The sequence below is a fragment of the Myxocyprinus asiaticus genome, chromosome 40, assembly GCF_019703515.2.
Source record: "Myxocyprinus asiaticus isolate MX2 ecotype Aquarium Trade chromosome 40, UBuf_Myxa_2, whole genome shotgun sequence".
NCBI lineage: Eukaryota > Metazoa > Chordata > Actinopteri > Cypriniformes > Catostomidae > Myxocyprinus > Myxocyprinus asiaticus.
Window position 1 is genome coordinate 8221888 of NC_059383.1, and position 16889 is coordinate 8238776.

The window sequence follows — 16889 nt, forward strand, 5'->3', positions numbered from 1 at the left end:
CACTATTTGGATGTTGCATTTTTGTTCTGAAATTATACTTTTTACTCCACTGATGGTTAAGTTTAGGGTTGGGGGTTGCGTTATGGGGGCTAGTTAATAAATTATGCATTCCTTTTGTATGTATTACATCATTAACAACTAAAAATACAACTCACTATTGCCGCCAATCTGTGGACATTTCACCCAGAAACTGAAGCTCAAATGTGCTCATACTTTTAACAATAATTCTGGCTTCGGCCACAGGGGACAGTCAGATTGTGAAAAAAATCGCACATAAGTCAAACATCAAAGCTGAATATACAGTTCTGCTCATGTATATCTAGTCTGCTTACTAAAAAGTGCCTTAAAGATGGGATAAAACAAACCTTGCAAATTTCCTCCTCATTGTATCACCCAGTACCTTGTGAACAAGGCTTCGTGTCCAAGTGGACTGGTGCACCAGACTCCCTGATGTAGCATAAAATCAGCCAATCAGATTGGAAGAGCTTTTTTGTGTGCAATGTGCCTCAGATTGTCAGTGAACTGACAGTGGGAGTCCATAGGCATGCTGTCTGAGACCCCAAGACACCAATGCACACCAAGCAAAGACAAAAAAAGTAGGAGAACGAGTGAAAGTGAGAAACAGAAATGAAGACAGAAAGACCAAGAAAGAGCGGAGGAGTGATAGAAATAATGGAAGTCCAAGTGGATTAGTGAAACCTGTCACACAGTAGAATGTGGCTTTACAGAAATCCCTGCTCTGGGATTTGACTGCATAATATCCCATGAGTTGCAAATGGGGTCTCGAATATGCAGGCAACCCCTGGTTCTTTAATTACCTGAAATATGCATAATAATTATGTCTTGCTGGGGCCGTGATTCACCGATGAACAATGTGTCGCACGATGGAGGGTGTAATAGACGGAAAGCTGACGAGATAATGAGTGCTGTCCTCAATCAAATCAAGCTGTGTTGGAAGCGACTTTGCACCGATTACATCCTGACCATAGACCTTAATATAGCACGCAAAACAAGAAGTCTGTCAAAAATACACTTGCAAACATGTGCATTGCATGTGACTATATCCCTGCCGAAACAACCGGATTATCCAGGATGTAATTCCCATGAAAATGTAGGCACTGAGTTGAAACTGGTCTAGCTAGCGAAACTGCTTGACCAGGGGTGCATTCCCATACAACTATGTAGCTCACTGCTTAACCACCATAGTATGATGCATTGTTGGAGAAAGTAACCAGTAAATGATTTATTGTTGTGCACCTTTTGTTGTTGTTTACAAATGATGCAGCAACTGAATTTTCCAAGACTGAACTTTAAGTGCTTTTGGAGGATGTAGAAAATCATAGACAACTCAAATGTCACGAATGCTGTTAAGAAAAAAAATCTGGGCAGATATCTCTCAAAAAATGGAAACTAAGGACCTATTCAAACAGGATTTGTTTTATATGGGTAAGTGGGGTAATGTAATAATTACAGTTCATCCTCCTCAAAATCCAAATTTAACCCCTGCTTGTACCTGTAGTTCGTCATGTGGTAGTTTCGTGTGGAGATGCAGAGACCGAAGATTCAATATGAAAACATCAAGAAAACGCAAACCACTTATTAGAGGATTAAGGCTTGTAGCAACTATAGGTTAAATTTATTCTGCAGTAGCTAGCGTAGCCTAGCCTTGTTACTGCCAATACATAAACAACCTATAATTCTGATATTTAATAACCTAATTTGCTGCGAGAGTACTCAGTTTAGACATGACAATAATGTGAAAATGATGAAGGCACGCCCATCTCTGCAATTTCTACAGAAAGTTGGAAATTACTTATCCCAAGTGAATTGACAGTAAACATCACAGACATCCACTGTAACAATTACTTTATAGACATATGTCTAAAACTAATCCCATCCGAATAAGGCTTAACAAGAATCTATGCTTCCAACCACAGTTGGAGAGCTGTTTTTAGTTTTTAGTGGCTGGATCCTGACACTCATGTTGCATCTTTTGTGGTGTGAGTGCACATGGCTTTGTGGGGTTTCTCATTGCCATGTGCACTCGTGTCAGGGTCCTGCCACCTCGATTGGTCTTGTTTATAGTTTTAGTGGTGGGATCCTGACATTCATGTTGTGTCTCTTGTTATGTGAGTGCACATGGATTCTTATTTTTAATATCAGTTATGTTCATTGGGGTGTTCTGTGTTATATTTGTGTATATATCTGTGGATTATTTCACATGTGTTACCCTGATGGCACTTAGTGTGTGAGTGACACTGAGTACTGTCCCTACGTGTTTATCGGTCATTGTTCATGGAAAGGCCACTTCTGATGAACTTCATGTCATCATATGCCCTTCTGTAATTGCAACAGTGATTAACAATACATTATAAAGTGAAAATCAGATTTCCCTATCTGTCACTCACTCGACGTTGTGTCGATGTAGTGACACTAGGGGTCACTCTTGGGAGCCTGAGACACCTCTGGTCTTTGATAAAAGGCCAATGAAAATTGGCGAGTGGTATTTGCATGCCACTCCCCCGGACATACGGCTATAAAAGGAGCTGGTATGCAACCACTCATTCAGATTTTCTCTTCAGAGCCGAACGGTCATGCTCATTGAGCTGAATTCTACTGTTCATTCACCTCTGCTGGATCTGACGGCGCATTTCAGCGGCTTCTCCCTCCTCTGCACTGGTGCACTGCAGAGAACACCCCTGGGCACTTCGGCAGAAAACAAGAGAGTATATTTTCTGAAACAGCTTTTTCCTCTAAAAGAGTATATTTCTCTGAAAGAGCGGCACACACGGAACGTCTTTTTAAAGATGCGTCTTTTTAAAGATGCCTTTCCGATTGTGTGTTATTCCTGGTTGCAGTCTTTATCTCTTAACTTCGGATGGTCATGATCGCTGTCTTTCGTGTCTGGGCGCGACCCACACGGAGGCAGCATTTGTGGATGGTTCATGTTCTCATTGCGAGAACATGACCATGGCAACGTTGCGGTCACGGCTTGATTTCGTAAGAAAGCAAGCCACCCCAGTGGCTCCCCTCCTCAGTCCTTCTACCTACGGGTATGAGGACAGCGCGGCTAGCACTGGGGGCGATTTGGGGACCCCAATGGGATCGCCTCTGCCGTGTATACCCCCGCGGACCTCCCATTCCCCAGCACGCTTGTCTGCCCCAGTCGGGCTTCCGGATGAGTTCGCCGGCTCGTCTCACGGCGAGTCTGGCTTCTTGTTCGGAGCCCGCGAAAATGATGAGCTCTCGAGCGCAGCATCGGAGAGCGGGCTTGTCCAGTCAGACGCAGAAGCCTCAGCTGGGCTTCCTCCCTCGGGGATGATTGCCCAGTCACAGGTTGATGCCAAAATGACGGACATGCTTTCCCGGGCGGCCGCGAGCGTCGGGTTACAGTGGAACCCTCTGCTCTCCCCTGAACCCTCGCGGCTTGATGATTGGTTCCTGGGCTCGCAGCGCCGCTCAAAGCAGCCACACCCTGCTCCAGTGCCATTCTTCCCGGAAGTGCATGAGGAGCTGATGAAATCGTGGGAGGCACCTTTTACTGCCCGGCCCCGATTCCGCAGTTCCCCCGCTCTCACTACCCTCGATGGCGGGGCAGCCAGGGGCTATACGGCGATTCCCCAGTGGATAAGGTGCTCACGGTGCACCTATGCCCACAGAGCGCCGCCACCTGGCGCTGACGCCCTAAGCTCCCGTCCAAGCCCTGTAGGCTCACGTCGTCCCTGACGGCTAAGTCACCCCAGATTTGATGCAGGAACTGCGCTCAGCGACCGACCTCGCTCTCCAAGCGACGAAGGTCATGGCACGGTCTCTCGGGCGGACTATGGCCACACTAGTGGTCCAAGAGCACCACCTTTGGCTCAACCTGGTCGAGATGGGTGAGGCCGACAAGACACGGTTTCTTGCTGCCCCCATTTCCCAGGCTGGCCTATTTGGTGACACCATCGAGGACTTTGCCCAGCAGTTATCGGTGGTGAAGCAGCAGACGGAGGCGATCCGGCACATCCTGCCCTGGCGCGGCTCAAGATCCCGCACCCCGTCTGCTCGTCGCCAAGGGCGTCCCCCTGCGTTGACTGCACCGGCTCCACCGCAGCCCGCCCCTTCAGCCCGGCCCCAGCGTGGTGCCCACCGCAGGAAGCAGACACCTCCCGTCTCACAGTCAGCGCTTAAGAACCCACGGAGGACGTCAAAGCGCCCCTGAGACGGACGACCCAAGGATGAAAGAACCCACTCACCTGGAGCTGGTAAGAAGACCACTCCATCCCCCAGTGGAGGGCCGGGTGGAAAATCTTTTGTTGCCTTTTTGTTTGATTTCGCCGCATGCCCAAGTGGCTGTGGTACCCAACAGTTCAGCAAAAGAGCGGTTTCCTTCCTCCCTGGGTCACACACACCCGGTGTGCACGGTCGTCATCATGACTACCGTCCACGGGTTTTTTCTTGCAGGATTGGCGCTCCAGCGGTGGTCTTTCCACCCCTGAACGCCCAGCTGTGGCACACAGCCGCCCCCCGATGTGGCAGTCTCCACGGGTTAAGATGCGCACAAGCGGTGTCGTGCCCTAGATTGGATCATCTGTTATTAAATACCTCCTATATATTTGTTGTGTATTTATCAGTTTTCTTATTGTAGGGCTGCCCTTAGCATCCACATATCCCCCAGAACTATGTCCAAAATTTTCAGTTATGATATGATATGCATTTTTTGCATCAGTGCTATTGTATAATAAGTAAAATTACAAATAATTGTAAAACTGGTTAACCACAATTTTTTCTCAGACTGTAATCTCACTGTCAAAAACTCACACCGTGGCATCCCTAGTGACCAGGGGCGGTTGCACCAGCTATATGTATGTTAGACCTTAGCCTAGTTGTGGCGTAAATGGGCACTAAGTCACAATTTACGCACTACTAAATATTTGAGCATTGCACCATTAAACTTAGGTAGGACATAATCCTATGTATAAACTATATATTTACGGCAGACTCCGACCAGGAGTAACTGATGGAATAAAAAAGCAGAATGATATTTAAGACATCAATGATCTAATGTTTTGCGTGACAGGCTTCAGTCCTTTCGACAAATGTGATGGTGTTGGCATTTACACTCGTTTACATTTACGAGAGAGAGAAAAAACATACATTTAAGCGGCTCTTCAGTATGAAACCGATCTAACGGTGCCGTTTTCAGGATATGTCGCCGATGTCAAGTTTCAACACATTCAAAATATATAAAGGATATTAAAATTCTATTACATCTATTACATAATAAACATCTATTTTTCCAGCCTGTTGTATTAGTATTTATTTATCACCCCTTATTTATTTTAGATAAGGTGCCTATATATTGTTATTTACACAGGGCAAAGTTTTACAGCTGACAGTTACGTGAGCAAACAAGGTTTGAACATCAATCGTAGTGAGATAAACTGAAATTCACGGCTTTTTAACACTTCTGTGTACAAATTTGAAGGCTGCTTATTGGATCAATACAAGAAAACGTCATAATATGCGACTACACATTACTTTACGGAGAGCTTACGACCTACTAGTTAAGTCTTGCCTTAAGAACAGGTGGTGCAACCAAATTAAGCACTGACTTATTTACAAACTAACTAGTAGTTACTAAGCCCTTAGTGTGAACTTTACGTCCTAATTTGCGTGAAAACTTAAGCACAGCTGGTGCAACCCTACCCAGTTCATCAGTTTTTTTGATCAGCAGGGATTTCATACTCTTTTGTTTGTGGTGGGGAAAAGAGAGATTTACTCCAAAAATGAATTTTTAAAGAGAATGGAATGTATCATTTGTCTCTGTGCACTTCTGAAAAACATCCACAAGAGCCCATTAAAATAGATTATCACAACAAAACACAACCAAATTGCCTTTTAGCATTGCTGCAAATAACGCAGCTACAAAAAACAAGCTTTTCTGGAGTGCCAGAGTGTGGTTAAGAACAGAATTTGTGTACTATATGTCTCCATCAAATTACTCAGGGCATATTTTGTACCAAACCATCTCAAGAGACCATCAACTTTATTTAGGAGCTGAAAATGCAACAGTGCAGAGGGGGTAAACATGGCGGAACAACTACCATCAGCCCACAGCAACACCAGGCCAGGCTGCGTCTAATATTAATTCATTTTTTTCTGAGTTTACACATCTACTCTCCCTGCATCTGAAACTGGCACCTTGCAGGGTAAAACCTATCTCAACTGAGCGCATTAGAGGCTTAGCAGAAAGCACGGCAACTGATTGACTGATGAGGGGCCCTTTGTATCTCTCCCGCTGCTTAAGTAACCTCCAACCATACGACTGGAGGTCTGTGCATGTCATTTGGCCAGTGAAAGGATCAACCAGGCCCGTCAGCAGTGTGACATTTTGAGAGCTAATGATCTTCCCAGTGTCTATTGGTTGAGGTCCTGATTATTTATTTGTATCGAGAAAGAGACCGTAAAAAAGATACACGAGCCACCCTGACTGATATAACACTTCAAGCAAGATGACGTAACACTTAGGAGTACCACTTGCATATTCGCATCGCGCCATTTCCTCCTTATACTTAAGTGTCACTCATTGCCGCCCCTTTGGATATCAACTCATTGATATTAATAGGCAGTAGATGATGCAGTCCATTCCCTTTGACAGAAACATGGCTGCTTTATTCAGCAACTCACAATATAGACAGTTTCCATTGTTTGCTCCTCTGTGAGCATTCTTGCAGTTGTCTCTGTCTAGAGAAGATAACGTGCACAGGCAACCAAGAGAAACCAAACAGGTAGAACAATAAAGCTGACGCTGATTTGATTGACTGGGGTGACAGGTTACGTGCCGTCTCTCCACATTGCATTTTTCTGTATTGACGTGGAGTTAATGAATGCTTGGTACTTGACGAAGCATCTCATCATGTGAAGAGGGATGTTCAGTGAACTCAAGGTTTATTAGCAGGATTCATGAGGCTGCGTTCCAAGTCCTCCTTCGCGTTCATTTCCCAGCCTCTCCAGTGGGTTTATGTAACCCTGTGAAGACGAATCTTTAAAGGTAATTTACATCCCATTAAAGCAAGCAGAGGAGGATAAGACTCTGTGAAGTAGGGAGGGTGTAAGTGATGTATGGACTGATTGCCGGGGTAAAAGAGACTGGTGAAGAAAGATGACACTGGCTACCAGATTTCCTCGTTGCCCACACAACCCGCAATATAGTCCTAAAGGGAAACCTCAGTGAAGTTCACTTTCAGATGCTTTCGTTCCGATATGCATCACACAGTAAGCAGCACTAACTTTGACTGCTGAACTCAAATGAGAAATTTCAGCTATGGGTCAGTGATAATATCCTCATTTTCATTTCAGCTCTATTAAGTTTAAAGTATTCAAAAGTACATTAAAAATGCAATTACTGGAAACAATTACTTGAATACACCTCTACTATGATGAACATGTTTTAATTAATGCAGATTATATACTGTATATATATATATATATATATATATATATATATATATATATATGTATGTGTGCGTGCGTGCGTGCGTGCGCGTGTGTGTGTGTGTCACGTCTATGTGTGTTTTTGTTTCATGTTTTGTTTTAATGTCTTTTATTTTGAAATTAGCTGACTTCCTGTTCTAGTCATGTGGTTTCCTGCTTCCCTCATGTTTTATGTGTGTTGTTATCATTGGTTCATAGTTATAGTCTTGTTATGTTCATTAGTCTTGTCTTTTCATTGGTTCATGTTTATTAAGGCACAAGCACTGAAAGTGAAAATATTAATGAATTAATATTAGATGCAGCCTGGCCTGGTGTTGCTGTGGGCTGATGGTAGTCATTCTGCCATATTTACCCCCTTTGCACTATTGCATTTTCAGCTCCTGAATAAAGTTGATGGTCTCTTGAGATGGTTTGGTACAAAATATGCCCTGAGTAATTTGATGGAGACATATAGTACACAAATTCTGTTCTTAACCACACTCACACCTCTGTAGCGCCCCCTTAAAAATGGGTGTGTAACAAGGTCTCTGTAGTGCCCCCATTTTCAGCTAGAGTCACCAAACTTGGCACACACACTGTTCTCATCAAGCCGAAAAACTTTCATACTTAGTCATTAGCTCGTCAGGAAGTCGGCCATTTTGGATTTTCAGAAAATCGCAGTCTCTGAACTTTTAAATACTGCTCCTAAGGGATTTATGTTACTGTCACCAAATTTGTGCAACATCATGCGAAGACATTGTAGATGCTAAATTGCGAACAGATTTTTGATATTTTGAACGGTGTCACCATGGCGAAGCAATACATTTATGCCGAAAAATGGTAAACAGGAAATGCCTTATATCTTCTGTGTGCATTGTGTGATTTTGATGAAAATTCAGCTGTATGTTTGGTAATGGGTGCTGATCAAATAGATGTGGCTATTATGGGTCACAGTCATAGCACCACCAACTGGCAGCAGGAAAAGTGGCAGTTTTAACAGACTTTGAATTAGCCCTCTTATGTATACATGAATTGCTTCAAAATTCTTTAGAATAATGTCAAGACACTGCTGATGTAAAATTTTCAAGGGATATTTGATATCTTAAATAGTGTTGCCATGGCAACACATTAATTATTATTCCATGATTCCTATATTTGGGTGTTTTTGAGGCACTTGGCATGCTTAAAATTTCATGAAATTTTGCACACACATCAGAGTCGTTGGCCATTAGGGCTGGACAAAAGTTCACGCATGGGTGTGTAGGGTGGCTCTGTAGCACCCCCTTTAAAATGGGCATGTAAGACGGCCTCTGTAGCACCCCCATTTTCACCTACAATCACCAAAATTGGTACATACACTATATGGCCAAAAGTTTGTGGACACCATATGTGCTTGATGAACATTTGATTTCAAAACCTTAGGCATCAATTTCCCCCTTTGCTGTAATAACAGCTTCCACTCTTTTGGGAAGGGTTTCCACTATACTGTATGTAGTAACATGGCTGCAGGGATTTGCTCTCATTCAGACACAAGGCTATCAGTGAGGTCAGGAACTGATGTTGGTCGATGGGGCCTGACTTACAGTTGCTGTTCCAGTTCACCCCAAAAGTGATCAGTGGGGTTCAGGTCTGGGCTTTGTGCAGGCCAGTCAATTTCTTCCACGCCAGACACAGTAAACCATTTCTTTATGGACCTCACTTTGTTCACAAGGGCATTGTCATGCTGGAACAGAAAAGGGCTATCCCCAAACAGTTGCAACAAATTTGGAAGCACACAAAGCCCAAGCCATTACATAAAGAAACATTAAGATTTTTCTTTACTGGTTTTAATGGAGTAACCAAATTTGTTATTAGAAGGGGGTGTCCACATACTTTTGGCCATATAGTGTATATTGTTCTCATCAAGCCGGACAACTTTCACAATTATAGTTATTGGGTCCGTCCAACATGAAGTCGGGCATTTTGGAGTTTTTGAATATTGCAGTCTCTGAACTTTTAAATACTCCTCCTAGGGGATTCATGAGACTGTCACCACATTTAGACAACATTATGCCAAGACATTGAAGATGCTAAATTGTGAAAAGATTTTTGATATATTGAATGGTGTTGTCATGGCTAGGCATTAAATTAATGGCAAAAATTGGGAAACAGGAAGTGTCTCATATCTACTGTGTGCAATGTATGATTTAGATAAAAATTTAGATGTATGTTTAGTCTTGGGGGCTAATCACATGGATGTGACTATTTTGGGTCACGGTCATAGTGCCACCACCTGGCAGCAGGAAGTGTGGCTCTTACAACAGACTTTAAAATAATCCTCTTAAATTTACCTATATTGCTTCAAAATTGTTTAGAATAATGTAAAATGCCAAATGCATGTGTCCACCTGTCATTGTTTTCCGAAAGCCACTGGGTGGAAATGGACCCATGGTGCTTGGGCTCATCATTACTGCTTGCAGCTATTTTTAGTCTTTTTATCTTCTTTATTAGCTCTGTCCTGTCATTGGTTTTCTTGTTATCAGTTCTAGTTTGTTATTGGTTGTCTTGTTATCTTGTTTTCCCATGTCCATGTATTTAAGCCTTTCTTTTGTCAGGTATTTGTGTAATGTTGTAGTCAAGTCTTTGTCAAGTCAATTCAATTCAGGTCTAAGTCAAGTCTAGTCCAGTTTAGTCTCATCGTGTTTATGTTTGTTTTGTTTTTGGATTCACATTCTGGATTACATTCACTTGTAAATAAACTGCACTTGGGTTCTCACACTTCATTGTGTTCATCTGCTCCTGTGTTCAGACTGCCTACAACCTAACAATATGTAGCTTGCTATGTCATTGTACAGATCTTATTGCTCCTGAGATCTAGGAGGAAAAAAAAAAATGTCAATATAGAGTATGGTACAATATAAGCATACAATAATAATTGTCCTTTGAGATAAATATTTTATTCATATTATATTTGATGTGCTGAACTGTAATGTCATACATGTCTATATAGACCAAGGAGAGGAAGTTGTCATGGCCAAACTCCCAAACATTTTGTATCTCTGAAAAGCCCATGATATCCTTTTAAGAAACCCCAAGAATTACTGATGTGGCTCATATGGTCTAAGAGTAAGCTGAATAACAACAGTCCTATACAAAAATGAATTGCTGGGTCTCAGGAGGATAATGACCTTTAAAGCCTGATGTATCAAATATGATGTTATAATAATAATAATAATAATAATAATAATAACATATTCATTTTATTCATTTATTTAGATTATGTCTATATGTTCAAAGAACAGTTCCATTAAAAATAGAATTTTCAGACTATTATTACAGATACCAAGCTTTATAGGGTTAACTACAGTATTTTGGCAAAAATTTGGTATTTTCATAAAAATATATATATATATATATATATTTGTATGTATAGTTTCTAAATGTATTTAGGCTACTCTTTTTCATTACAAAAAATCCAGTTTGTTTATAGAAACCATAGTTACTAACCATAGTAGTGGAAAGCCCAAAGCCATGCATTCAGTAGTTTTACCTGAAGTTAAAATGGTCTTATTACAAATACCACTGTTAAAACTATAGATTTCGGTGCTTTACTATCCAATGTGTATTTTAATGTGAAAAAAATATGCAATATTATTGGTAATTGCAATAAAAGCCGGTTCTCGCCTCCTCCTTTCCCTATAACCCCTTTACACACATGATTTAAGATACCATTAATTCAACGGTGCAATATGAGTTACCTGCTGAAGTTGCTACTTAGAGTTTGTTCCAATTCCTAAAGCTAATGAGCAATAGAAACACTCAGGTCGATAGGCCTACAGGTTTTAATTCTAGTGCACAAACATGTTGGTCCACAAATAATTTCCAAAATAAGGCAAACCTCAAAACCTTGATTTCAGGTAACATGGTCAGTCAGATGGCAGATATGACAGGAAACATGTAACGGCTGTGTGCAGCCAGACATAAGACATATGTGTTCCCATCTGGTGTCATGAGAGGCAGACTGGACTCTATTTCACAGAGTTCTGGTGGATCATGGGCCCTGGCGCAGCTGCTTCATCCCTCTTCATTACCACCAAATCATCCCTGCAAATAAAAAATTGACTTTTCCCCGTAACACCCTTCTTCCAACCCCCCATGCCAAACCTCTTCTATCACACTCTCTATATTGGTGCTCTCTCTCTCTCTCTCTCTCTCTCTCTCTCTCTTCTGTCTTCTCTTTTTTTTCTAATCTCCTCTCTTATTCCTCTCCCTTCACTCTCATCCCACTTTCTTCATCTATCTGCCAAAGAAAAATATTCATAAAGCACAGATAGTAGCAAATGTGATTCATTTCGCTGAGCCACCCCTATTTCATATGTTTACATACATGTAATGTTTCAATAGAGTAGAGTAAGGCAAAAAAGACTCCTGAATATTGTATAATGTGTTTGCATAGACTGTACGGATTACGGACTTGAGAGCATTGCAGGGGGTGTTTTATAATGCAGGAAATTACTTTGTTGATATACACTCACTCTCTCTGAAGCAAAACAGATAATAAACAGATTTGGTTTACAACATTTTCATTAGTATTTCATTATACGGCAACTAATATGACAAGGCAGGATTGCTGGAGAAACTGCAGTGGTTTGTTTTTTTACGCTAAAACGTACTTCTGTCTTTAACGGGTTATTTGGAATTTTAGGGTGTTTGCTTAAAGGTGCAGTATGTAAGATTCAGAAACCCTTGTTATTAATGACACCTGTGGCCGTTGAGTGAACTGCAGCCAGCTACCTGTTGCTCGTGCTCGTGCTCATGCAGACACTCCATAGGGAATCGAGCAAGCGAGCATTGGCCAAAACAATGACTTAACGTACAAAGAGACTGAACATGATTCACTGGCATCATGCTGACAGATGAGGTAGCATAATTAAAATTACACAGTTATGATTGTTTTACTACAAACTTTGAGACTAAACTAAAACTTCTTATCAGCTAACATAGCATACTGATACACACATACAGCTACATACTACTGAACTATACCAGACAGTTTACTGTTGCACTGCACTGTTATGTTGCACTATTGTATGTTTTGTATGTCATATGTTGTACTACGATCAAGAAACCAGCATATTTGTATACATTTATCCTGTATACCTGAGTATAAAGAGAAGATCGTTGAAATTATTTGAAGTTACGAAGCAAGGTAGCTTGCAATTCGTCAGCATTAGCAGGCAAGATCAAGTTAGCTAAAATTACACAGATCAATCCTTATGGCACTATATTTCACATGCTTTGCAGTTATGTAAGCTTACAGGTCCAATAAGAAGAACGCCAATCCATGGTCGGTTTTCATCCCCAAAACTGAACGAAGTTCCCTCCAGGAATCAAATGCCCTGCCGATGTTCACTCTAGTTTTCACTCGACCACGATCACGTTCCCGCTTAGCCAGACGGGATTCAGTAGAAAGCTCTCGGGAGCGCGCATAAACATCACATCCTTTGGATTTTCCCAGCAAAACCGACCCGCTCCCTTCGCATGAAAATCAGTCTACAGGCTTTAATAGGCAACCTAGGAAGTCCAGGAAGGGCTAATTTTTTAAGTTGTGTTACAAGCCATTCACACATTGGCAAAAAAAGAGGCAAATATTACATGAACATTTTTACATACTCCACCATTAAAGTTCACCAAATTTTTGTTTTTGTTTTTTTTTTAATCTGTCATCATTTACTCACCTGCAATGTTCTTCCAAATCCATATGACTTTTTTTCTGAGAACCAATGGCTATTGGTGTTATTGACCTGGTGAGATGCGTCTTGATGCGGCATGTTTGATTATATGCAAACGCAAATGAGATTTGAGAGGTACAACAGAAGCAGGATTTTCAATAAATAGCAACTTAAATTTCAAACTGTTCCTCGCACAAAACTATCAAATTGCTTTAGAAGACTTGGAATATGGCACACGAGTTGTGTGGACCACTTTTAGGACTCTTATGGTGCTTCTTAGTCCTTTTTAGAGCTTGACTGCCCCCAGTCAATAAACTGTATGCTTTTGTTGTATGAGAAACAGCTGTGTGAATATTCTTCAAAAATTCTCCTTTTGAATGTCAGGGAAGAAAGTTATATGGGTTTGAAACAAATAGGGTAAATAAATGATATCAAATTGTCTTATATGTGTGAACTATTGTTTTAAGAATGTATTACAGTCATGGCGTAGCAGCTGATTTATGTGCTCGCAACACAATCCATAGCACTTTCACAGGAATGTAGGCTTGAGTCCGGCTTACTTCATTTTCAGATCCCATTCTCTTTGCTCCTAATACCTTCCTCTTGCTCTGTGTCCTGTCCCATATAGACAAAATGCCCACAAACAATAAATAAATATATTCACCAAGGTGAATGGTGCAACAATGGTGAATTAGCAGTATCCCATACGCGTGTCCACATACATATTATACAGGCTAACTGTTACTCAAGGTGATGTTGTTTTTTCAGTGATGTGTAGCTAATGTGTGTGTGTGTGTGTGGTTTATGCGTTATGTGTAGCTCAATATGTGTTTGACAGCCATTTTCAGTATGACAGACATACGTGACGGGTCGCTAAAGACCCAAGGTATGTAAAAATGCTTGGTGAAACATCCATTCATTTAAGGGTTAAAGGAGTTCTTTCCCATTTACTATTGGTTGCTCTAACATTATTGGTAGGATGCACACCTAGTAACAGCTATTGAACATCTGAACACAACTGGGATGTGTTTGCTGTAAAAATAAGATGTCATTCCAGACAGTGAATCAGTTTTCTTGCTGCTATTCTGGAGACATTCTGGAGGGGAAAGCATCTGTATATAAATTGCCTTCACTGTGTCCGCACAGTGTGGCCTCTTAAGGGTGGCATTTTGGTTATACAGACTTTCTGTTCTACTTCGAAATGTATTATATAATTCTTGTTAAGCTGTAATGATGTGATATTTCTCACACTTACTGTTCTGCATTCCACCTGTTATTTTTTTTACCCAAGGTAGAAGGCACCATATCTACAGTAGGGGTGTAATGGTTCAGATTTCTCACGGTTCGGTTTGTATCACGTCTTCGGTGCGGTTCGGTATTTGTTATGTTCAGGAAAAAAAATAAAAATATTACTGCCAAATCTCTCTTGTGGCTTGTTTTCTCCGCTTGCCATTTTACCAACTAACACGTGCAGAACTGTGATGTCATCAACTGATTTAACATACTAACAGTTAATAGGACAGCTTCTCTCTGTAGAAAGTTGACCCACGTGAAACACAGGTGGAGTGTGTCCATCTACAGAGCCATACAGTGCATTAGTGGAGGTTACAACTGCGCATGTCTATTTGGCGCTTTATTTTCTTCACCAAACTGTATGATCCAGATGCGTTATTAAACTAGAGATGAACCGTGGAGCAAATGCTTACTGAACCGTGGTTGGTGAACCGTACAGTTTGGTTTTTTACCGAGAACCGTTACACCCCTAATCTACAGATATAATACATTTAATGAACCAATCACAAGCACGTCTAGCAGCCTAATATATTCAAGATCCTATTCAGTCCCCTCTACATTTAGACAAATCTTTGGGAGTAGAAATCTCTGAAGTGGTTTGAAAGAAACAACACTTAACACTAACTTTTTTCATCTACGTTCATTAAAAACGTAAAGGAAATAATCTGCATAGGTCAAGAGTGTATTACAAATCTACCAAATAACTAAACTCTGAAAGTTTGTTTTTAAATATGTAGTTTAAATCATTGTTTTGTGCATCCTCTATTTAGATGTATCTCCCAGCCTCCATCGATTTGAGTTTTTATTATTCTTCTTCGTTTCACAGACGGTTTGTAGCTTTCATTAGATAGCCCAAGGTACTCTAAGAGAACATTGATTTTCCAAGCAGCCTCAGACAGGTCACGACTGAGCTGTGATATTTTATTGGAGTCTAAAATTCTACTCCATTTCCTATTTTCTTGGTCTCAGGATTTGTCATATCTCGGTTGTTTTATTACCTGGGTTCATATTACCTTTGTTTCAGTAGCAATTAATGTCAGTGTTTGTTTATCAGAGATGAAGCAATATGATATCAAGAGATTATTATATGAATTATTACATGAAAGCTCTTTCACAGCTCCACAGGTCTCTGTCATGTGGCTTCAAATATAATAAAAATGGCAACAACGAAACTAAAACCAAACAGCAAAAGGCAATAAGGTGCCTAATGGACACTCATTCTTGACTAAAAACGTCTTCCTTTCAAGCATTTTAAAGTGAACATGAAATCAAAATTATTTCCGATTCACAAGCTCTCAATTTGATTTGATTTAATTCCGATTTGATATTGATTCATATAGGTATATTTCAGTTCTAATGTCTATTTTGCTTACATATGAAAAAATCTCTCCCAGCTAATGTTATTAATTATGCAAGGTACTGTCTAACTAGGTAAATTAAGAGCACATTCATTTTACAAATTTCATTTTGTCATTTAGTTTTTAATCATAATGGTACCATTTTAGCTTTTTCAAAAATTTACAAATCCGTGCATTCTATCATTAAATTTGGTGTCTTGAAATGTAATATTGTAATGTGTGTGTGTGTGTGTGTGTGTGTGTGTGTATATATATATATATATAAAAACACACACACTGTTACATGTTTATTGTTAACATTCATACATGTAAATTGTCCTGTTTACAAGTATTTACATTGATTTGTAGAACACGTGCTAAAAACCAGTACTGTCTCTTTAAGAGTGCACATTAACAATAGCGGAGACTTTGTAGATGTTGTTGTTTTTAATCAACCCTTTAAGGTAAAGAACTGAGAGGATTTAAAAAAAGAGACATTATTCAATGACAGACAGATTGATTGGATCTCATCTTTTTACACACACGGAACGAATCAAACCAAACCTTTAATCTCAACATGCGAAAGTGAAATCCTGAAATTTTTCAATAATATACTGCTAAATCACTGGTGAGTGAATTCAGAAAATTTACAGCCAGTGGCTAATAACAGACTTTTTTTGTCATACAGCGCAAAATTTGGTGGCATTGTAGATAAAATTACTTGCATTGTAGAGGGTTTCTTTTGTAGAGTGAAAGATCGATCAAATGAAGATTGTGATGCATTGGAAAACTTTTTACTGAGTCCTTAAATTTACCCTACTGACCCTAAATTTACCTTCTTAATACATGTTCCTGGTCTTATTGTGCATGATTCATCTGTACATCTTATTACAAATAATAATAAGAAATGTATTTTTAACCTTTCCTCAAAATGTAATAACTTTTTCTACCACTGAAACAACTTTCCTTTTTGGTTTTCTTCCCCTAGGCGAAACTGCTATTGGTTAATGTTAGCCAAGAGCCAAAACACTATGTAGGTATTGTTTTAGGTTACTGTTTTAGGTAATGCAGTCTTTCTAAAATCAGTACTTAA

At 40.3% G+C, this 16889-nt stretch overlaps 1 protein-coding gene across 1 annotated transcript in view; it reads right to left on the reverse strand.

Annotated features, from left to right (window-relative positions):
- LOC127430421 (gamma-aminobutyric acid receptor subunit alpha-3-like) overlaps positions 1 to 16889 on the reverse strand; it is a 293420-nt gene that overhangs the window by 185987 nt on the left and 90544 nt on the right. The gene's annotated exons all lie outside the window — the stretch shown is intronic.